Below are 24624 nucleotides of genomic sequence, written 5' to 3'. Positions count from 1 at the left end.
CCAGGATGAATTTTTCAGGAACTGAATTGGAAGCAGACGTGTTAGAACGCAAAGCAGCATTCTGATATGTAATATGAGCACCACAAGCACTGGCTTAGCCGGCTGCCCAGGTGCCCATCATATCAACATTTTTCTTTTTTTTAATTAATTTATTTTATTTTATTTTTATTTTTGACAGGCAGAGTGGACAGTGAGAGAGAGAGAGAGACAGAGAGAAAGGTCTTCCTTTGCCATTGGTTCACCCTCCAGTGGCCGCTGTGGCTGGTGCACTGCGCTGATCCAATGGCAGGAGCCAGGTGCTTCTCCTGGTCTCCCATGGGGTGCAGGGCCCAAGCACTTGGGTCATCCTCCACTGCACTCCCTGGCCACAGCAGAGAGCTGGCCTGGAAGAGGGGCAACTGGGACAGAATCCGGTGCCCCGACTGGGACTAGAACCTGGTGTGCCGACACCGCAAGGCGGAGGATTAGCCTATTGAGCCGCGGCACCGGCCCATATCAACATTTTTCATAGGCGAGGCCAAAGTGAAGCTAACACAAGTTTTTCTTGTGTTTTTCTTGTTTTGTTCTGTTTTTTTTTTTTTCTCTCCCAGTCAACCCTCCAGTCTTCTGCAACATTTGAGGGGAGGGGAGATCCGGTCTATGTCCTTGCATAGAGAACTTGCTGTTTCTCCTGTTTGGTTGACCCAACTGGGATCCCTGGCAGTATATGGGAAAGACAGAGCAGTATGACAATGGGAAAGTGGCAATGTTTCCTCTCTAATCCCCTCCGTGAGAAGTGACCTCAGACTATCAGATTGTTCCACCCCACTGAGAGTCACACCTGCTTTCAGTGTGGGCCCTCTCCACAGGGTTTTATTTTTCCAGGTTACATAAACCATTCTCTCACCTTGCTTCTTCAAGTCAAAGGTGATGGCATCTGTTACTAGCCCCATAAAACAACCTTCTACTCTTGGTTTCTGCACACATCTCTGAAAATAATTCCTTTTCTAAAGCAGTCTTGAATTAGGCAACCTGGGATGTGTCATTGTCTCTTGACTGATACACATGAGGGTAGACAATATTACTACTGTATTTTAAGTCACTGGAATAGCTCCTGAGAAGGACATAAACATTTTTGAATGGAGGAGGGAAATCTGCATTATGCTCAAAATGAACACTGAAAAGTCATATTGACCTTTAACAATTATCTGGGCATTCAAGCCAAATGTATTGGCCTCTGTCTTAGTTCTCATTTCCAACACTGCATCTGGACTTTTCAGTTTTAATTGCTTTATCTGTTTTTATTTTAGATCTCCTACAAATCATTATGTGCGCAGAGACATGGTAATCACCCTTCTTAGAATGCACATCTTAACCCCACAGCTCCTAAGTGCATCACGGACTTATAGCTCAGCCAAAACTCCTGAATGCAGAGCGTAATAGCTCCATCTCTGGCACCCATCACCCTCTTCAGATTCGTTTATCACCCTCCTAACAAGATCCCTCAAATCCTGTTCCAGTCACACTGGCCCACTTTGTCTCTCCAAATGCACCAAGTTTTCTTTCCTGTGATCTTGCCCATGTGTTTTGTTCTTTTTTCTTCTTTCAATCTTTGCCTAAATAGTTCCTACACATTCTTCAAAGTTCCAAACTAGCATCTTCTCAATAAAAATGCTACAGCCCTTTCAGGAGCCTCTTGAGCACTCCATGCTTCCATTTCTCAGGGCATATAACGTCTTAAATTGAAATTCACTGTTTATTTCACTACCTCCTTTCAATATACCTGGCATACATAGTTCACAGTAAATACTTGTCCAATGGATGGATGAATAATGGATAGGATGAATAAAAGCATAATTGCTCCAGGATTCAAATCCTATCCTCCAATCCTGATCATCTGAATTACTAAAGACCCTTCCCTCTGATGACAACCTGTCATATCTGCTCCAAAATTTAAAAAAAAAAAAAGTTGAAATAGAATGAAGATATGTTCTTGGATCAAATATATTACAGAAACATAAAGAGAAAATATCCTAAAAGTAGATTACATGATCAAGGACAAAATGAATAACATAGTTTTCAAATGACAAAGTTCAAAATTCCTTATCTTTATAACACTTTATACATAATGGTTCCCTATTTTATATTCCCTACAGAAATGTGACATTTCATAGTTTTATGTACTCTTCACATTTTTAATCAGTCAGGAGATTCTGTTTTTATTGCTATCAGTGAAGAGGGAATTTGTTAGAAAGATATCAGGGAATTCAGAACATCAGTGGGACTAACCAGAGGTCTAAGCTGGATGCAAAGGACGGAGGCAGGGAAGCTCCGATGGTCAGAGATGCCGACGCTGCTAAATGTCCTTGTACAGGCTGCAGCCACACAGCTGGACACACGAACTCCAGTGAGTATTTTTCTTCTCTGTCCATGAAGCTCTTGTGTGGCATCTGAGTATTACCTCTCACAAGTTGTTCACAGTGAAAACAAACGACATTACCAACAGAATAGGGACTACATGCTGAGCAAAGGTAGCAAGGCCACCATGTGAGCAACAAGCCTCCTCTGGAAATAGATGTATGTAATCATTTCAATGAACTTGGAAATGAAAGAAATGTACATACCTTAGTAAATAGGGTAATGATGGACTTCAGGACTTTAAAATGTGGGGCACAGAAATAAATGCAATAAAGGACTAAAAGGGCATATTTCTATTTACTTGCAATTGATAAATAAAAGCCGTCTGCATTTATGGTATAAAACATAATAGCTCCATATATGTATATATGATGAAATAATGAAACCAAGATAATTAGCATATCTTATTTACATGCTTATCATTTCTTGTGAGATGACACTATCTAAAATATATTCTCAAAGAAATAATTTTAAAGTGTGTTTTAAAACAAGAAATACCATTAATCTTGATATGTAGCTGTAACAGAACCAACAGTAAAAACTCCCTTTAATATTTAAATTTATTATTTAATTTCTTGTTTGTAACAAAATAGACAATTTAACATTTTTGAGGATTTTTCATGATTGAAATGCTTTAAGATCCTTCTCTTTTTCCTTTCTAAGAACAAGCTTCAGTAGAGGACTACCATTAACCAAAGGAGAAGTTTCATGGAATGTATAGATTCAAAGCAACAAACACATGTCACACTACAGGAACTATTCAAAAGGCAATTAATCAATAGAGTAGGATGTACTTACAGTGTTGCTCCTAACGTGATGTGCATCCTCAACATCGTGTTGTTTGGTGTTGCAACTGCACATAGCTTGCGGAATATAATTGCAGAATTATAGGCTGTCTGCTCAGGATGGATGCCTAATCTCAGTCAAATCACATAGAGCTTGTCCCATTTGTGTTGTTTCCCTCTAATATCAAGAACAATGGCTGTTGCTTTGGCACAATGCTTATAAGATTATCCCTGGCTATCTATCACCCATGAAAGAAAAATTCAATATTTTTCCGCTCTGTTATATATAGTAGCCTTTTGTCATCTCCCTCCAACACTTAATGGCATCGAAAGAAATGAAACATCAAAGTGATTAGGTCCTGTCAGGGCAGGCTACAACAAAACATGGGAACCTATTTTCAGGGATAAGTCCCCCATTTATTAGGTACATTTAGGACTCGGATTAAAAACAAACAAATGCAAATTTCAGTTAGAAGGCAATTGCTGAGTGAAACAGAATATTGAGTGTGACTTTGCATTTTGCTACAAAATTGGACCCCTAAGATAAAGCAGAGGTTTTAAATTTTCCCTATTCTAATAAGATCGCCCCAGTAGTTAGTGAATGAAGCAAGTCAGGTTCTCTGGAAAGCAGCCTGACACAGTCTAGTGCGCAGGATGTTCATCAGGAAACAGCACTAGGATCAGCACATGGGCACAGGAAGGGGAGGAAGCCGACTGGCACAGAGGGAGAGGGCCAACCGCACTGCTAGTCTGGAAGCCTCACCACACCCCAGCAATCAGGCAGCGCTCCAGTGGCCCTTCAGAGCCACCCTGCTTTGGGCTAAACAAGGGGATTATTTTACTCCAGCAGACACTGGATGAGCGCCGACCCTGGTAAGACAGTGCCTTTAGCTAAGATAGCTGCGCAGCGGAGACAATCGCTGAACAAGCAGACAGATGAAGACCATTGGCCGGTCCTGGGGCAGAAAGTCCTTTCTTAGAGGGAGCTCTGGGTGGCTCACAGTCCTGTCCATACAGAACACTCAGCATCACAGAGATGCTCCTCTGTGTGTATGTTCAGGAAATAGCAGCTTCAGGGATCTAGCTGAACTGGTTACCCGGGAGAAATGTAGACAAAGATGTATAGGATAACTGCTGCTTGATCCGTCGTGGATAGCGGCTTTTGCCTCCCTCCACTACCCTCACTGGGTCCCCTTGGTTCTCAGCTGCCACCTCTGCTGGCCTCAGGCGAGGGGTGGGGGGTGGGGGGTGGTTAATACCCAAACTCATCCTAGGAGGAACTGGGCCCCATGTTAGCGTGCCATTGCCTGCAGGAGTGGCTGTAACTGCTCGTTTACAGTACAAATGCGTTAGTCTGCTTGGGCTGCCATAACAGAATAACACACTGTGTGGCTTAGACAGCAGAGGTTTATTTTTCCATGGATGTGAAGGCTACAAGTCCAAATACAGGGTCCAGCAGGGGGTTTATCGTGAAGCCTCTCTTCCTGGATTTCAGACATCACTTTGTCCCTGTGTCCTCACGAGGCCCTTCCTCCCCTTGCACTCGGTGCAGAAAGAGCTCTGGGATCTCTTCCTCTACGTATAAGGAAACTAGACTCATTGTATGAGGAGTGCCTCATTCATGGAATGCTAAATATTACCTTATAAGGGAAAAGGATCTTTTGAGATATTTAAATTAAGAGCCCAGATAAGGATAGATTATCCTGGATTGTATATGTATATGTATATGTATATGTATATGTATATGTATATGTATCAGTGCCATCACAAGTGTTCTTATATGGGAAAAGAAGGATATTTCATACAGACAGAAGGAGAGGGACCATGGAGGCAGAGCTAACAGTGATGGAGCCGTGGGTCAAGGAAGATCGGTGGCCACAGAAGCTGTAGAATCCAAACCATAGATTCTCCTGGTGACTCCAGAGGGAGCACAGTCCCAGAATCTGACCCAGTGACACTGCCTTGGGACTTCTGGCCAATAGGTTTCTGTGGTTAAAAGCTGCCAATTGCACAGTGCTTTGCTATAGCAGACTATATGAAAGTGATCCCTCTCCTGTCTAAGCCCAGTATTCCAGCAGCTGAGTTGTGCTCTGACCTGACATCAGCCATAGCCTCAAGCCACAAGTCAAACTCTGAGGCTGAGACATGTTGCCCCGGTGGAAAACATAAGTTAATATTTTTACAGTTTGTCCCTGTATCAAAAGAGAGACGAAAAAAGTGCCGTTATTTTTAAATAAAATATTGATAATAAAAGCAGTCCTATATTTTAAAATTACACCCGTTTTAAATGTCAATTATTCAAAATCTACCAAAAGAAATATTATAAGCTATATGAATTATAAGTATCTCTCCCCCAACACCCTTCTTTTCTTCAAAGGATTGAATTCAGCCAGGATGTCAACAAATATTCCAGTGGACAGGGATCTTCTTTCTTTATTCCTTTGCAACTAAAAGATGTATTTCTTTAAGTAGATGAATAATAGGAATAAAAATAATAATAACAAAAACTAATAAACCCATGCTGTGTCAAGAATTGTTATAATTACATTCCATATACTTCCTCTTCAATAGTCAAAACATTACAGGAAAAGCACTAGTATATATGAGCTAAAAAAAAAAAAGCAATTAAGTCCTTCACTCCAGGCCCCCTGTCTAGTAAGAGGCAGAGCCAGTATTTAGCCTAAGGCAGTCTGGCTATAGAGCCCCACACAGACCATCTGTTATGGTCACAGTCAAGTGAGATCTGGAGTCAGAGAGACATTGGTGAAGTCTAAACTATAATGTTTACCAGTCATGTGACTGTGTACAAGATACGTTACCTTAATCACAGTGTTACCACCTAGATTTAGGTCAATGGCAGCCACCAGCTCAAAGTTCATACTTAGGAGGATTAAATGAGATAGCTTTTGCATGTTTACTCCTGGATGACATACACTAAGCATTCGGTAAATGTTTGTTATAGGAATGCTTATAGGATTGGCACTTCCAGAATCAGCATGAGGAGCTCTGGGGACATGTTTCCCAGAAAACCAATCATAACTGATTAAGACTATTTAAAAACAGTTATATAAAGTCTGACAATTTTTTCAGGGACAGTAAAGGAAGAAACGTTTATTCAATAATATTTACTAAATCTTGGAAAGAACTGCAAGTAACTACAGCCCTGGGGTTAAAGTGCATTCCATCCTTCTCCTCCATCTCATCTCATCATTTTGTGTTAACAAAAGTTCAGCTTAAGGTAGGTGTGGCCAAGAAGATGGGGCTCCTCCCCTTAGCTCCCAGTCAAGGAAAATAGCAAGTGAAAATTCACTTTAAAGCTGTACTCAACATAAATTAACTCTTGATAATGTTTTATCTATATTTATTTTTATATTTATTTTATTATATTTATACATTATTTATTTTCTTATGTATTTATTTATTTTTCTTTATATATTCTTTATATTTCCAAGACTCATAACTGGGTAAGAAAATTTACCTGTGGCTTTGTAACAGAGTCAAGCTAACTGGTTCCAATGGACAAATACCAATTTAACACCAACAATGAGTGTTACAACAAAAGTAATATTAATAAATGAATAGCTAGCATTTATTGTCTAATGTCTATGTTCCAAGAACTATACTGTCTTACAAAAAATTATTTATTTATTGTTCAGAAACTTCCTATTAAATAGTTACTTTTTATATGTTATTGAAATTCTCTGTCTTAAGGAAGGAATCATGCTCTAGACTTCTTGAAAAGTAACCATTTGCCTACATTCCAAACTGTGTGGTTCCCAGATAGGGTTAACACTTCCCTATGATGAAACCTTCTATATTCTATAACACAGATCAAGTATCAATTAATAAAAGTTTAATTCTGTAGAGCTAATTATACATCTATTCACTGAGAAAATAATGAATTTTGGAGGAATTGTTAAATGGCTTAGCTGTAAAAAAATGGGATTTATTGTCCTACAGAAACTAACTTCTCAGTGGGAATTTACTCAGTCACAACTCACAGGAAAAAAAATAAAATCAGAGTGTCTACCATTGTCCTCCAGTGACCAACAATATTGTTTGAAACTTTCTTGTTATTGCGCAAAAGTAGCATCTATGGACTTTCATCGACCGTTACACTAAAGCGCTGTAGAGGAGGAAAAGACAAGGTAGCAGGTGTAGCTGTAGAATCCTGTTTTGCCGCAGCCTGGATCCCTCTGACTGTCATTCCCTCAGTGTCTGAACCACAGCCCAAGTATTAATACGTTGTGGGATACAGTGCCCACTTCGGGCAAAGTATTTGTTCAATGTGGATTCTACTGACTATAAAATCCTCTCAGCTAAATAAAACAAAGCTTTTATTTATTTATTTATCTATTTTATTTAAATTGTTACATTGCCATCTTGTGGCTGCAGTTGGTAGACAAGGAAGCTGACAGTCATGAGACCCAAAGGCCTCTCTCTCCGTGGGATGTCATCGCCTTGAGAGAGTCACCTGAGACTGAAAATGTTGCCCTGAACAGGCAGCCACTGGATCTGATATAGCGCAGAGGAACTTCACTAACCAATACAGGGGCACCATTGCTGAGTGCTTCCAGACAAGTAGAAAGCAACGTGGAAGTCTGAAAAAGCCTTAGTATGAAGCATTATACAAGCAAACTTCAAAAATTCATGGAAAACAGAATTAAAATATATTTGGGAGTAGGCATTGTGCACAAAAGTTAAAATGCCACTTGGGAAGTCCACATCCTGTATCAGAGGCCCAGGTTCAAGTCCTGGCTCCACTTCCAGTCCCACCTTCCTGCTAATGCACACACACCTAGAGACAGAAGGTGATAATTAAAGAACTTGGGTCCTTAGCATCCACATGGGAGACCCTGGTGGAGTTCCTGGTGCCTGGCATCGGCCTGGCCCAAACCAGCAGACTCAAGATTCTTTCTGTCTGTCAGTCTGTCTGTCTGTCTCTCTCTCTCTCTCTCTCCCTTTCAAATACATATTTTAATGTTTATTTTGGTGCAAAACTTTTGAAATCCATGCATAGCTTTTTTTTCATAATCTGCATTTTCCATTCAATTTTTGAAGTCCCTCATGTAGTAGTCCAGATAAAAGCTATAAGGTCAAAGTTTACCCAGAAGCCTCTACGATTTTCTCTAACTTTGACACTGACAGAAGGAATGCATATGATGATGCAGTAAATTTCCCAACATGCAATGCAGGCAGCTCCACATGCAATTTAAAGCAGAGGCCACTCTAAGTCCCATCTCCCTACTTGATTGATTGGAGAGCTAGGCTAAGACCTGCCTTGAGACAAATACAATTATATGCATACTCTGTTGCCTTAAGTGCTCAACTATAATTTATTTTGTTATTATTTCAAAAAACAAAATCTTGATCAAACATAAGTGCCATGTTCTGGTGTGGTTGCAGATTAGCATCCAATTACATTTGCCCATGAAATCACTCATGAAAATTTGCCAACATTAGTATTAGGATCTAAAAAGAAAGCATGAATTTTGTAAAGCAGAAGTAGAATGTTTTTCAAGAATATTCCAGGCCGGCGCCATGGCTTAACAGGCTAATCCTCCGCCTTGCAGCGCCGGCACACCGGGTTCTAGTTCCAGTCGGGGCGCCAGATTGTGTCCCGGTTGCCCCTCTTCCAGGCCAGCTCTCTGCTATGGCCCGGGAAGGCAGTGGAGGTTGGCCCAAGTCCTTGGGCCCTGCACCCGCATGGGAGACCAGGAGAAGCACCTGGCTCCTGCCTTTGGATCAGCACGATGCGCCGGCCACAGTGGCCATTGGAGGGTGAACCAACGGCAAAAAGGAAGACCTTTCTCTCTGTCTCTCTCTCACTATCCACTCTGCCTGTCAAAAAAAAAAAAAAAATTCCAGAACAAGATAATTTTCAAGAGAAAGATAATGTAGCTTATGACAAAGGGAGCAACTCTCGCTGAGTCGAGGGGAGGTGGGGTAGGTGGGAGGGAGGGAGGCAGAGCAGATGATGATCCCAGTAGCCTGGGAGGAGGCAAGGGCTAAGTAAAAGGCAGGGCAGAGCATTTACAGAAAATTGGAAGACTCTGAAAGATTTCATCTTTGTGCCTTAGTTTAAGATGCTTTGTAATCCATGACCCATAACTATCCCCATGACACATTGAGCAAAGAGTGCAAGTGACAGAGAACATGTGGCAATCCCTAGGAAATTGAGAACCATAAAGGTGAAAATGCTCCCACGCTTCTGGCTTCTTTGGAGTGCTCCTCTGTCAGTGAGCTCTTCAGCACAGATTAACATCGCCACATATATTATAAGACTGTTTCCAAAACCCCATTTATCAAGAGATATTTCCAATACTGTAGGTATATAGCATGTATTCAGTGTCCCATGGACTCTAGATGTATGGATTTTTATGGACAACAGAAATATGTGTCTCTATCTCCAGCTCAGTAAAGTATTTCTTTTTTTAAAGATGTATTTTTATTTACTTGAAAGACAGAGTTACAGAGTTAAAGAGAGAGAGACCTTCCATCCACTGGTTCACTCCCCAAATGGCCGCAATTGCCAGAGCTGAGCAGATCCAAAGTCAAGAGCCTGGAGCTTCTTCCAAGTCTCTCCTGCAGGTGCAGGGGCCCAAAGACTTGGGCCATCTTCTACTGTTTTCCCAGGTCGTAGCAGAGAGCTGGATTGGAAGAGGAAAAGCCAGGACTAGAACTGGCGCCCATATGGGACGCTGGCCCTTTACGTTAGGGCTTTAACCTGCTGCTCCACAGCACCGGCCCTGTGTAAATTAGTTCTATACTTGCCTTCATTTTCAATATGTTAAGAGATGTGTAGTCAAGACTATATTTGGGAAATCTCACTGTACTTACACACGTATGCTCACTTTAGAAACTAGTGGACTTCACCTCAGAAAATGGTCTGCAGTTTGATCACAAAATTTAATTGCAGGGTCACTATGGAACTATTTTACTCTTGAAATAGTAAAAAAGAACAACAGCAAATAAGATTGATAGAATAGGAATTCTACTAGTCTCAAATATCAGCCCTCTAAAAATATTTACTTTAGGAAATCCTTATTTAGAAACACAAATATTACTGCTGGGATTTTTGCCTTCAGAAATTGAAAATAATCTGTAAAGAGGCAAAATTCTGATCCAATCGAAACACCAGCTCCAGTCTTAAGTGACATCTTTTTGGATGTAGCAGTTTGTGTCAAAGAAAGAAACTGTGTTAAGAGAAGCAATGGAAAATTTACAAAATGCCAGCTTGAGTAAAACTTAAATATTTATTGATACATATTTCTGTTATTCTGTGTCATAGGCTGCAGCTTGAGCCCATCTTGTGTTCTGTTCTGAGAACCAAAGTTGACAGGCATGTGTGATACCTGCTGGAGAAGAATAGGCAGGCAATATGTCTCCTGAGCTTACCTTCACGAGGGGAATTGGATGCATGAAGTCTGAACCTATCCCAGTGCTCAGTGAGGCTTCAGGCAAATTGAACTGGGCTTGGTGCCAGTCCTTAAGTAAGAAAATGTAAATATGGTAAAGCTACTGCCTGCGGTGCCCGCTGGTTTGAGTCTCATCTGCTCCACTCCTGAACCAGCTTTCTGTTATCACCTGGGAAAGCAACAGAAGATGGCCCAAGCCCTTGGGCCTGTGCACTCATGTGGGAGACCTGGTAAAAACTTCTGGCTCCTGGCTTTTGATCGGCACAGCTCTGGCCGTTATGGCCACTCAGGGAGTGAACTAGCAGATGGAAGTCGTTCTCTCCCTCTCTCCCTCCCTCTCTCTTTCTCTCTCTCTCTCTCTCTCTCTGCCTCTGCCTCTCTGTAACTCTGTCTTTAAAACATATAATAAATTAATAAAATAATAAAAATAATAATAAAAATAAAATAAAATAAAATATAAAAATAAAATAAATATAAAAATATATATAATAAATATAAAAATATAAAAAATAAAATAAAAATAATAATAATAATAATAATAAAAAGAAAGAAAATGTAAGCTTGAGTCATAAAATCAACACTATCTCAAGTTCCACTGAATACCCAGGACAGCTTTGGGTACTGTGCACTCACTACTCTGAATCCCAGCTTTGGGTGTCAGAATCTGGGTTCAAACACTGATACCAGCATTGTCAAGGTGGCATCAGCTATAATGACAGATACATACCCATGGCATTTACAGCCAAAAGGCATCATGGACTGGGCTAGAGCTGCAGAGGAAGCATACAGCAGATGTTCACATGGTGGCTGACAAGACACAAACTTCTTGCATCATCTGCCCTCACTTTGTCTTCTGTGGGTTGGTGTGAACAGCATAATGAAAAGCAAAGCTTCTGCCATATGACATCAGTTTAATAAGGCCATTTCCCTGGTATGGAATTTTGCAGTTATAATCTATCCACTCTCAACTGCTTCTGATATGTGTAGAGCAGTACAAGTACAGATTATTCACTTGGAGAATTTACCAAAAAAACACATCTATATTGCAAAGCAAAACTATTCCTTTGTGTTCTAAGCTTTCCTGTGCATCAGCATAATTGCAAACTTCATTCACACTCCAAATTTTTATTGTGGGTGATGTGTATTAATTTGAAAGCATGTAGCTTAATTTTGTGATAATCAGTTGAGCTCACTGTGCAGGCTTTGAAATATGATGCATTTGGTGTGACAGTGCAATTGATACGAAAATCATAATTGGTTAATGAATATAGAACACTTGGAGAAGCTTCATTTTTCTGATTATTTTCATGGGTTGTTTTCAATTAGTTTTACTATTACCAAATATTCCTTTTTGATTTTTAATTGGCATTTACCAAAATAGGATATGGATGGATAGAAAATGAGAGGCACCTGAGAGGAGCAAGAGGCGATGCTTCCATATTACCCAGCACAATAGTGAGCATGAACTGCTGAGGCTCTGGCTCCAGTTGGTCATTGTCACTGAAGACAGGCACTCCTCAAGTCATGAGATCTCTTGTGTTAACTCTACCTTTCAAATAAATAAATCTTAAAAAAAAAAAAAAAAGCCATGAGACCTCGAGTTTGTAAATGGGATGTTACTGAATCAGGCTGATTTTTAACAATCAAATATAATACTCTACAAAAAATAGATAATAAATATTATGCCACTTAGTCTCATTGCTTCAATTATTTTAAGAATGTTAGTTTTAATTTCAGTTTTTCTGCTTAATATCTTCTACTTCCATGTTCTCTTGACAACTTTCTTAAATTTTGTCTTCAAGGTATTATATATTATAACATATGTGTGCTTGTTCTCTCCATTATTTTGAAAGCAAACATCTTGATTTCTTATTGAGAAATTATTTTAAGGAGCAGTTGTTTGGCCCAATAGCTAAATGACCAGTAAAGATGACTGCATTCCATATTAGAATGCCTGGCGTAGATTTCTGGCTCTGCTCCAGTTTGAATCTTCTTGTCAGTGCTTATTTTGGGAGGCAGTGGGTGATGGTCAAGTTGGTTCCTTCCTGTCACCCACATGAAGACCTGAATGCAGTTGCAGGTTCCTAGCTTTGGCCCACAGGGCGTACTGTGGCACTGGGGAGTTGGAGGAGTGAACCATCAGGATCTCCCTCTCTCTCTCTCTCTCTCTCTCTCTCTCTTTCTGTCTCTCCCTCTCTCTCTCCCTCCCTCTGTTCCTCCTTCTCTCTCTTCCTCCCTCCCTCTTTCTGCTTCTCAAATAAATATATTTTTTAAAAAATGTGTATTTAAAATATACATTTCACAAAGATCCTTAATAACTTTTTTTAATTTACTCTCACTTAAAGAATTACACTGCTTTGTCATATATTACAACAGAGAGATGTTATGAGAAATACCATGTTGAATTCAGAATAACTATGTTTGAAACTGTGTGATTTGTCTTGTTGTTGGTCTTTATCCTTAAAAAGCAATTTCACTGGTTTTTTTAAATGCGCATTAGCACTGAAAGAACACTAGTCACTGTGCCTCTTTTCTTGTGCTTACTATGTTCTTGACATGCAAGTTCATTTATTTAGTCATCATTTTGGACATAGATCTATTGCTTCATCTTGATTCCTCATTCATATTCTATTTTCTTACAACAATGCTTGCCATGTTCCTTTTCCTGCTCTATTTCTATCTTGATTAGGCAGTTGTTGCTAAATTATCTTAATTCTTACATTCATTATACACAAAGAAAATCAGAATTACATTGAACTGTGTTTCAAGCGATATATACCATTTTAATCGTACAGTATAGATGTCTATCTTTTACAAAAATGCAAATAATATTCCTACTCCCACAAAAGGTATGTTTTTAACATATCATTGTAGGACTTCCCTCTCCAGCTTAAGAGAAATAAGTTGGGATTTTTGTTTGTTTTTTAACGACATATATTTATTTGAAAGAGTTAGAGAGAGGGAGAGACAGAGAGATCTTCCATACGCTGGTTTATTTCCAGATGGCTGCAATCACCAGTGTCAGGCAATGCCAGAGCCAGGAGTTTTATTGGGTCTCTAACGTGGGTGCAGGGCCCCAACACCTAGACCATGTTCCACTGCTTTTCCCAGGCCGTTAGCAGGGAACTGGGTTAGAAGTGGAGCAGCCAGGACTAGAACCGGCATCCATAAGGGAACAGTGTCACAGGCAGTGGATTTACCCACTATACCACGATGCTAGACCAACAGAAATAAATTGTGTCAGACACAAGTTTCTATTGAGGTGAGCATAGCAAGGAGAATATAAAATACAGATGAAAATTTTTTTAAAATCTCTTGACAATATTAAGGACCTACAAAGACTTCCCAGTGAAGTTTGAAGCTCTCTGTGGTAGACTAGTTTCAAAATTATCCCAAGTTGCCACCTCTCTTTCGCATTCACTGCCTTTGGGATGAGACTTGACAGATCCTTTAATCTAAGGAGATTCTCTTCCCATACCCTTTTTGGATTTGTGACTCAAAAATTGTGACTTTCCAGTGTACTCTCATTGATCCCTGCCACAGCCATGTGACATGTTGGTGGGTGAGACACACATATAAGATAAAACACTAATAACAGCTAAGATGCCCAGAATCACAATCAACCAATCTTTAGATGCAGAATGGTCTCATTGACTTGTGGCTGTTTTGAGGTGAAGGAGGAATCCCAGCTAAAACAAAAGAAGCCCTCAGCAGGGCCCAGCCTAAAATTTAAACTTACAGAAACAAACCTAAAGAAATGTTTATTATTATAAGTTGCTTATTTTTGGAACAGTTTGTTGCAGAGTAGTAGTTCATTGGGGTAATCAGCAAAAAAAGAAAAGTATAAAATATAAACTCCAGTAAAATTATCCTTCGAGTCATGATAACATGAAAATATTGTCAGGGCCGGCACCATGGCACAGTGGGTAAAAGCCACCACCTGCAGTACCAGCATTCCATATGGGCACCGGTTTGAGTCCCAGCTGCTCTATTTTTGACCCAGCTCTCTGCTATGGCCTGGGAAAGCAGTAGAAGATGGTCCAAGATGACTCCAAAGAAGCATGATTTCTGGATGGAATCCCTAAGCATATTTTAATGAATAATAGTATATTGCTATTAGTTTGTTAATTTTGACAAATGTATGATAATAATGTAAGACACTAATAAGAGAGTAGGCATCAGTGGGTTAAGCCATTGCTGGGGATGCCTTCATCCCATATCAGAGTGCCTGGGATCAAGTCCTGCCTCTGCTTCCAATCCACCCTCCTACTAAGGCACCTGGGGGGGAGGGGCAGCAGATAACGGCCTAAGTATTTGGGCTGCTGACACCCACCTAGGAAACCAGGATGGAGTTTCTGGTTCCTGGCTTCATCCTGGCCCAGTGCTGGCTGTTGCAGATATCAGGAGAGAAAACCAATAGATAGAAACTCACTCTCTCTCTCTCTCCCTTTCAAATAAATAAACCTTTATTAAGATACTAATGGGACTAGGTTCAGAGCATCAGGAACTCTCCGGGATTTTTTTGAGAAAAAGCCACAAACATTCTGTACTCTACCATCTACTTTAATGAGATCAACTTTTTTAGCTTCCCCAAGTATGAGCATGCAGTATTTGCAGGCTGCATTAAGCATAAAATATAGAGAAACTTGACAAATAACATTTATGTAACATCAAGAATAAGTCATCTTACTGTTACATAGCACTGACAAGATGTCATGAGAATGGCGGTGTCCCTCCCCCGGTCAGTAACCCTGATATTATTTGGAGGAAAACAGCAGAAAAATATCATCTGAGAGACATTCTTCGATGGTTAAGACACTAGTTGGGACACACACATCCCACATCAGAGTACCTGGCTGAATCTCACTTGTCCTCTTCCGATCCAGCTTTACACTAATGTGTACCTTGAGAAGAGCTAATGGCTCACATGTTTGTGTCCCTGCCACCTTCATGGGACACAAGAATTAGGTTCTGGGCTCCTGGCTTCAGCGTGTCTTTTTCTGTCTGACTTATTTCAGTTATCCCCTAAATATGGACAAATACTATGCCAACTAAATTTTCAAAACTCTGTAAATAAATAAAATTGAAAATTTGTTTAAAGTTAAATAATCAAATTACCCCACCATAATATAGTTAAAATAACCATCTCACACCGTTCTGCCTTAAAATTTTAGAACTGATTGTTTTACATTACTCTCAACCAAGCAGTGATAATAAAGCAATCAAATGCATACATGTGCAAAACAGAGAAATGTCATTTACTACATTAAAAATATCAAGAACTGGGAATAAATCTAATGAAAAAAGGAGTGATATAATATTACACATAACACTATAAGTGTGATTCATATAATGTATAATAATTCATAATAATATGTAATATTAATTTATATATACCTTTGTATGCTGATAATAACAGATTTAGTTTTAAAATATATTGATTGAGACCATGTGATATTGGTGCAAGAAAGAACAAATACCAATGAATAGGATCGATAGGTTGATGCTATCTTATTACAAAAATTATAATGTATGTAGAACACTGGGGTTTTTTTTAAAGTAAAGAATATTAATCATCTGTTCACAAAGGGGGAAAAAACTGATTCCTCACCCATACCACACAACACACAGAATGTAGTGCCAGGAGGATCGTTGACTTACACATAAATAAAAACAGAGACTGGGATTTGGCACCGTGGATAAGTCACTACTTGGGGACGCATGCATCCTGTATCAGAGTATCTGGATTCAAGTCCCAGCTCTGCCCCTAATTCTAGCTTTCTGATAATGCTCTTCCTTGAAGAAAGCAGCTGATGGCTCCAGTGATTGGATCCCTGCTGCCCATATTGTAAAAGACTTGTATTCATTGCCCAGCTCCTTGGCACTTAAGAAGTGAACCAGTGGATGAGAGTGTCCTCATATTCTCTCTGTCTCCCACCTTTCCTCCCTCCCTTCCTCCCTGCCTTCCCCCAAATAAGTAAAAGAAATAAATAAAACATTTTAAATAATGAATGAAAACAATAAAGCTTTGAAAGGATAACAGAATAAAATATTTTCATAATCTAATATAGGGAAATATTCCTCAAATCTGGCATAAAAATCATAAAAAGATAAAGGTTGTAAGTTGGAACTATATTAAAATGTTTCTTTTATTTAAAAATGAAGCTACTGAAATAATTAACCAATAGCTTATATACTTGTAGAAGACACGTTTGTCAAATAATTGAATATTAAATATTAAAGCTAATTCCACAATCCAATATACAGTAACAACCCAATGGAAAATTGAAAAGTAGACTTCAAAAGGCACTCTACTTTGAAGGGTTTATGTTGGTATTTTCTACAAAGAATGAAGAGCTAGCATTTGAAAAGTTGTTGAAGTTCATTATTATTGGGGAAATACCAATTAAAAGAAAAGATACCTCTATACTCTCATTAATTTTGCTAAAATTTCTGACATTTCCAAATACTGGTACAAATGAACCTGGTACAATGAACTGGTACAAATGCAACCTATTCTTCAATTTCCATTATTGAAGGAGAATAAATTGATAAAAATCATTTTTGCAAAGCTGCCATCATCTTATTTTGTGAACACAAACATAATGGATAACCAAGAAATTCTCCACCAAAGTGTATATCCAAAAAAAATGGATACCCACATACCTAAAGATGCATGTATGAGAATATTCATCTATCTGCAGAGCCGGCATCCCATATGGGCATCAGTTCAATTCCTGGCTGCTCCATTTCTCATCCAGCTCCCTGCTAATGCACCTGGGAAAACAGTGGAAGATGACCCAAGTTCTTGGGGGCCTGCACCCACAAGGAAGACCCGGAAGAAGCTGCTGGCTCCTGGATCCTGGCTACAGCTGGCCCTGCTCTAACCATTGCAACATTTGGAGAGTGAACCAGTGGATGAAATATCTCTCTCTCTCTCTCTCTCTCTCTCTCTCTGTCTCTTCCTCTTTCTGTTTGTAACTCTGCCTCTCAAGTAAACGAATAAATCTTTTAAAAAATAATATTCATAATAGTGTCATATTCATAATGTGTCATACCTTGAAAACAAACCAATATCCAATTAAAAATTATCCAACTGAAATCATATAGCCAATTAAAAATTACAGTGTATTCATATAAAAAGTGCTATGTGAGTTACAACTACATGAGACCACTGGACAAGTACAATGAAATTGCCATTTAAAAAATAAGACACAGAGACTGGCATTTGGTGCAGTAGTTAATATATTTCTTAGAACCCTGCATCCAATATCTTAGTACTTACATTGGAGTTGTGACTCTGCTTCTGATTTCAGCTCCCTATGATTCACAATACGGAAGGCAGCAGGTGATGGCTCAAGTAGTTCATTCCCTGCCAGATTGAGTTTCTGGCTCCCATGGGCATTTGGGCAGTGAACCAGAGAGTGGGAAATCTCTCTCTGTGTATCAGTCTGTCTCTGAATTTCTACCTTCCAAATGAGTAATTTAAAAATGTTAAAAATAAAGACCCAAAAGAATGACATGCTTTTATTTTTAAGATTTTACAAACTTGAAAGGTAAATTCAATATCAAAAGATTTAACTTTGCACTAAGTTGCTTGGATGGTGATTACATGAGTGCTTTCAATTTTTATACTTTTATCTGCTATATAAGTTATTCTTTAATAATAATAAAGTAATATATTGAATTTAAAATTGCATGTCTATCTGTGTTTCCTAGAAAAATGAAAGCTTAAAACACAAAAATACTGCATATGAATATTCAGTTATTTGTAACAGCCAAAGCTGACAGCGATCTACATGTACTATGACTGAAAAATTAAACAATGTTGTGCACTCAGACCATGGAATGTTATTCAACAATAAAAAAAGAATGAAATATTGCTACACACAGAAACCTGGATGAATGTCAAGGTAATTACGCTGAGTATAGAAAGTCAATCTCAAAAGGTTACACACTGCATTATCCAACTTATATAAGATTCTTGAAATGACAAAGGATACAGAGTTAGAGAAGACATTAGTGATTGCAAAAGTTATAGGCTGAATGGGATCAGACTGTAGGAGGGAGGTGGCTTCCTCAGCTTATGGTTGCATCCTCACACAGATTTCTCTGTGCACATACATATCCCTGATGTCCGTCTTCTCACAGACACCAGATGTGTTAACTCAGGGCTCACCTCATGAGCTCATTTACTATTGTTTCCTTAAAAATCCTATATACTAATATAGGAGACTGGGTTCCCACATATGCCTTATTGGAGGGGTAAAATTCAGTCTGCAACATCACCCGTTCTGAATGATTTTAGGCCTTGACCCATGATTTGCTTTGCCAAATTGGATGTGAGGCATCATGCAAAACTATGAGCCTGGATTCAGGAGCAAAAATGCCATCACAAAGAAGTAATAAGTCATAGACCAAACTTCTCGAGAATATAATGAGATGTTTCAGTGACACAGGCAGCTAAGATTGAAAAAAAGGTCATCAAATATGGTACTACCTAGTAAATAAATAAATAGTGAGACAGAAGGACCAAGGACAGACAGTGGCACACAGAACCTTGTAAGTGCTCTGTTAGCCTTGCTTCAGATAGGGTCAGGAACAGTAAATGTGATCATTGGGAGGAATGCCAAGGACAGAGGGGTTTGGGAATCCAGAACTCTGGAAGGAAATCACTTTGCAGGCTGATCCACACCATGTTGCTGTCAGCCATGACAAGATAAGGTAAACCTCACCAAGGGTTTACAAATTAAGCATGCACTATATGCTTCCATATGTGCGAGACATTTTTAAGAGAATATGGAAGATGAGGTATTCTGGATTTCAAGTAATACATAATCGTTTGGGAGGAGACTCACTCATCAGACAAAAGCACTACAATAGTACTCTAAAAATGGGCACAAATGATCAGATTTGGGAGTCAACTAATCTTCCATAGGGAAGCAGTGTGTATGCTTTTGCTGTGCAATGAAATGCAAACATTTTTAAGATTAAACTTGATACTCAAAAAAGAATTGCTTGTCATTAATCCTATTGCAATATGTTTCAAAAGCCATTTGTACATAAATATTTCATGTTATCTATGTCAATAAAGCCAAATCACCACATGAATTTCCAGGCTCCTAGAAGATAACACATTTGTATTTATAGCAAGTGGGTTCATGTTAACCATCAAATAGGTACCATACCATCCACTGGCCTCTTAAGGAACCCATTGATAGGTGGAAATAAAACCAATTAAGTGATGCCTGCTCTCAACCCCTTTGGATGGGTTTGTTGATTTTAAAATTGATTTAATTGAAAGCAATAACTGGCAGATTTCTGAATGTGAGCCATTCTAACCAGGGTGAGGTGAAAGCTCATTGTGGTTTTGATTTGCATTTCCCTGATTGATAGTGATCTTGAACATTTTTTCATGTGTCTGTTGGCCATTTGGATTTCCTCTTTTGAAAAATGTCTATTGAGGTCCTTGGCCCATCTCTTCAGTGGGTTGTGTGTTTTGTTGTTGTCGAGTTTCTTGATCTCTTTGTAGATTCTGGTTATTAACCCTTTATCTGTTGCATAGTTCGCACATATTTTTTCCCATTCTGTCGGTTGCCTCTTCACTTTCCTGACTGTTTCTTTTGCAGTACAGAAACTTCTCAATTTGATGCAACCCCAAATGTTAAGTTTGGCTTTGACTGCCTGTGCTTCTGGGGTCTTTTCCAAGAAGTCTTTGCCAGTACCTATATCTTGCAGGGTTTCTCCAATGCTCTCTAATAATTTGATGGTGTCACGTCATAGATTTAAGTCTTTAATCCATGTTGAGTGAATTTTTGTGTAAGGTGAAAGGTAGGGGTCTTGCTTCATGCTTCTGCATGTAGAAATCCAATTTTCCCAACACCATTTATTGAATAGACTGTCCTAACTCCAGGGATTGGTTTTATATCCTTGATCAAATATAAGTTGGCTGTAGATGTTTGGATTGATTTCTGGTGTTTCTATTCTGTCCCATTGGTCTATCCATCTGTTTCTGTACCAGTACCATGCTGTTTTGATAACAACTGCCCTATAGTATGTCCTGAAATCTGGTATTGTGATGCCTCAGGCTTTGTTTTTGTTGTACAAGATTGCTTTAGCTATTCGAGGTCTCCTGCGTCTCCATATGAATTTCAGCATCATTTTTTCCAGATCTGAGAAGAATGTCTTTGGTATCTTGATTGGTATTGCATTGAATGTATAAATTGCTTTTGGGAGAATGGACATTTTGATGATATTGATTCTTCCAATCCAGGAGCATGGAAGATTTCTCCATTTTTTGGTATCCTCTTCTATTTCTTTCTTTAAGATTTTGTAATTCTCATCGTAGAGATCTTTAACATCCTTGGTTAAGTTCATTCCAAGGTATTTGATTGTTTTTGTGGCTATTGTGAATGGGATTGATCTTAGAAGTTCTTCCTCAGCTGTGGCATTGCCTGTGTATAGAAAGGCTGTTGATTTTTGTGCATTGATTTTATATCCTGCTACTTTGCTAAATTCTTCTATGAGTTCCAATAGTCTCTTAGTAGAGTTCTTTAGATCCCCTAAATAAAGAATCATATCATCTGCAAAGAGGGATAGTTTGAGTTCTTCCTTCCCAATGTGTATCCATTTAATTTATTTTTCTTGCCTAATAGCTCTGGCGAAAACTTCCAGAACTATATTGAATAGCGGTGGTGAGAGTGGGCATCCCTGTCTGGTATCAGATCTCAGTGAAAATGCTTCCAACTTTTCCCCATTCAATAGGAATGCTGGATGTGGGTTTTTCATAAATTGTTTTGATTGTATTGAGGAATGTTCCTTCCATACCCAGTTTTCATCAAGAAAGGGTGTTGAATTTTTTTTTTTTTTTTTTTTTTTTTTTTTTTTTTTTTTTTTTTGGACAGGCAGAGTAGACAGTGAGAGAGAGAGACAGAGAGAAAGGTCTTCCTTTACCATTGGTTTGCCCTCCAATGGATCGCGCTGATCCGAAGCCAGGAGCCAGGTGCTTCTCCTGGTCTCCCATGCAGGTGCAAGGCCCAAGGACTTGGGCCATCCTCCACTGCACTCCTGGGCCATAGCAGAGAGCTGTCCTGGAAGAGGGGCAACCGGGACAGAATCCGGCACCCCGACCGGGACTAGAATCTGGTGTGCCAGCACCGCCAGGCAGAGGATTAGCCTATTGAGCCGCGGCACCAGCCAGCGTGTTGAATCTTATCAACTGCTTTCTCTGCATCTATTGAGATAATCATATTGTTTTTCTTCTGCAGTCTGTTAATGTGGTGTATCATAGTGATTGTATTGCGAACATTGAACCATTGCTGCATACCAGGGATAAATCCCACTTAGTCTGGGTGGATGATCTTTCTGATGTGTTGTTGCATTCTATTGGCCAGAATTTTATTGAGGATTTTTGCGTCTATGTTCATCAGGGATATTGGTCTGTAATTCTCTTTCAATGCTGCATCTTTTTCCGGCTTAGGAATTAAGGTGATGCTAGCTTCATAGAAAGAATTTGTGAGGGTTCCCTATTTTTGGATTGTTCTGAATAGTTTGAGAAGAATTGGAGTTAGTTCTTTAAATGTCTGGTAGAATTCAGCAGTGAATCCATCTGGTCCTGGGCTTTTCTTTGTTGGGAGGGCCTTTATTACTGTTTCAATTTCTGTCTCAGTTATGGGTCTGTTTAGGTTTTCTATGTCTTCCTGGTTCAATTTAGGTAGGTTGCATGTGGCCAGGAATCTATCCATTTCTGATAGATTTCCCTGTTTGTTGGCATACAAGTCCTTGTAGTAATTTCTGATGATTCTTTTCATTTCTGTGGTGTCTGTTGTTAGTTTCCTTTTTCATCTCTGATTCTATTGATTTGGGTCTTTTCTTTTTTTTTAGTTAGTTGGGCCACTGGGGTGTCAATTTTGTTTATTTTTTCAAAAAACCAGCTCCCCGTTTGGCTGATTTTTTGTAATTTTTTTATTCAATCTTGTTGATTTCTTCTCAGATTTTAATTATTTCTCTTATCCTACTAGATTTGGGTCTGGTTTGCTGCAGTTTTTCTAGATCCTTGAGATGAATTGAAAGCTCATTTATTTGATGTCTTTCCAATTTCTTGATGTAGGCACCCATTGCTATAAACTTTCCTCTTAACACTGCTTTTGCTGTTACATAAGTTTTGGTATGTTGTGCTGTTATCCTCATTTACTCCAGAAAGTTTTTGATTTCTTCTATGACCCATTGTTCATTCAGGAGCATGTTTTTCAATCTCCATGTGTTTGCATATGCTCTAGGGATTCCTGAGTTGCTAATTTCCAACTTCATCCCTTTATGGTCTGAGAAGATGCATCATATGATTCTAATTCTTTTGAATTTGCTGAGACTTGCTTTATGGCCTAGTATGTGGTCAATCCTAAAGTAGGTTCCATGTACTGTTGAGAAGAATGCAAATTCTTTATGTGTAGGATGAAAAGTTCTGTAGATATCTGTTAGATCCATTTGGGCTACAGTGGCGTTTAAATCTACTGTCTCCTTGTTGATCTTCTGTCCTGTTGATCTGTCTATCTCTGAGAGTGGAGTATTGAAGTCCCCCAGTACTATTGTATTAGAGTCTAAGTCTCCCTTTAAGTCCCTTAACAAATCTTTTAAATAAACCAGTGCCCTGTAATTAGGTGCATATACATTGATAATCGTTATATCTTCCTGTTGAATTGATCCATTAATCATTATATAGTGCCCCTCTTTGTCTCTCTTAACAGTTTTTGTGTTAAAGTTTATTTTGTCTGATATTAAGGTGGCTACGCCCGCTCTTTTTTCATTTCTGTTGGCATGGTATATCTTTTTCCAGCCTTTCACTTTCAGTCTGTATGCATCTTTGTTGGAAAGATGTTTCTTGTAAGCAGCAAATAGATGGGTTTTGTTCCTTAACCCAATCAGCCTATCTGTGTCTTTTAACAGGACAGTCGAGGCCATTAACTTTCAATGTGACTATTGATAAGTAGTAACTTTGCCCTGCCATTTCCCAAAGATATTTTCTAATATCCTTAATGTGTTGTCCAATGTGAATTAATTCTATAACTAGTACTGAAACAGTATTTTACACTTTATGTTCTGTGTGGGTGCAAACTGATGAAATATTTACTTAGTATATACTAAATCGATCTTCTGTATATAAAGATAATTGAAAATGAATCTTGATGTGAATGGAATGGGAGATGGAGTGGGAGATGGGAGGGCTGCAGGTGGGAGGGAAGTTATGGGGGGGAAAAAGCCATTGTAATCCATAAACTGTACTTTGGGAATTTATATTTACTAAATAAAAGTTAAAAAAAGTGAAAGTGATAACTGGCTTATATATTTTCATGTTATTTGCTTGGTCTTAGGCAAAGAATTCAGATCTACCAGCCAATTCTCTTTCTCATGTGGTTTTAAGGCAGAATATAAGATGTACGTGATGCTTTGTTCCATATAGCAAAAAATAAAAATAGGTTATGGTGATGGGTTTGAGTCCAGGGCACAATTCACCACACATTATAAAACACTTAAAAGATAATAACCATTTTCCATTATATCCAGTCAGGCAGTAATACTCAAAAATGATTCTAATAAAACCTCATTCCTATTCTTTCAAATAACTAGTGCATTTAGTCTAAAGACATGTTTTTCAAAGTGTAGTCAAAATTTTCCATGGGCATATAAGTTTTTGCTAAAGCTCAGAGCTCTGAGAAAGACTTGTGTTTTCAATTTGTTAGCAATTCCCATTCTTTGTTCCTTGTCATTTTTTTCTTTGTTTCCCTAGTTTCATTATTTAGTGTGACTCATATCTACCCTTGCTCTATTTTCTCCAGCTTCTGTTTCCTACATTTACTGGAATCCACTTACTGTCTTTCCACCCCCCTCACTCTTCCTGGAACTTCTCTCTTCTTCCTGATCTTCTGTACACTATCACAAGGATCTTTTTCTTCTCTCTCGACAGCCAGACTTGAAGAAGTGGTTTGTTTTGCCACATGGTATGATCTGAGTGGCAGATAGAAGCTACC

Source organism: Lepus europaeus, chromosome 15 (assembly GCF_033115175.1).
Source record: "Lepus europaeus isolate LE1 chromosome 15, mLepTim1.pri, whole genome shotgun sequence".
Classification (NCBI taxonomy): domain Eukaryota; kingdom Metazoa; phylum Chordata; class Mammalia; order Lagomorpha; family Leporidae; genus Lepus; species Lepus europaeus.
The sequence above is the reverse complement of the archived record's forward strand: the minus strand, read 5'-3'. Positions refer to the sequence as shown.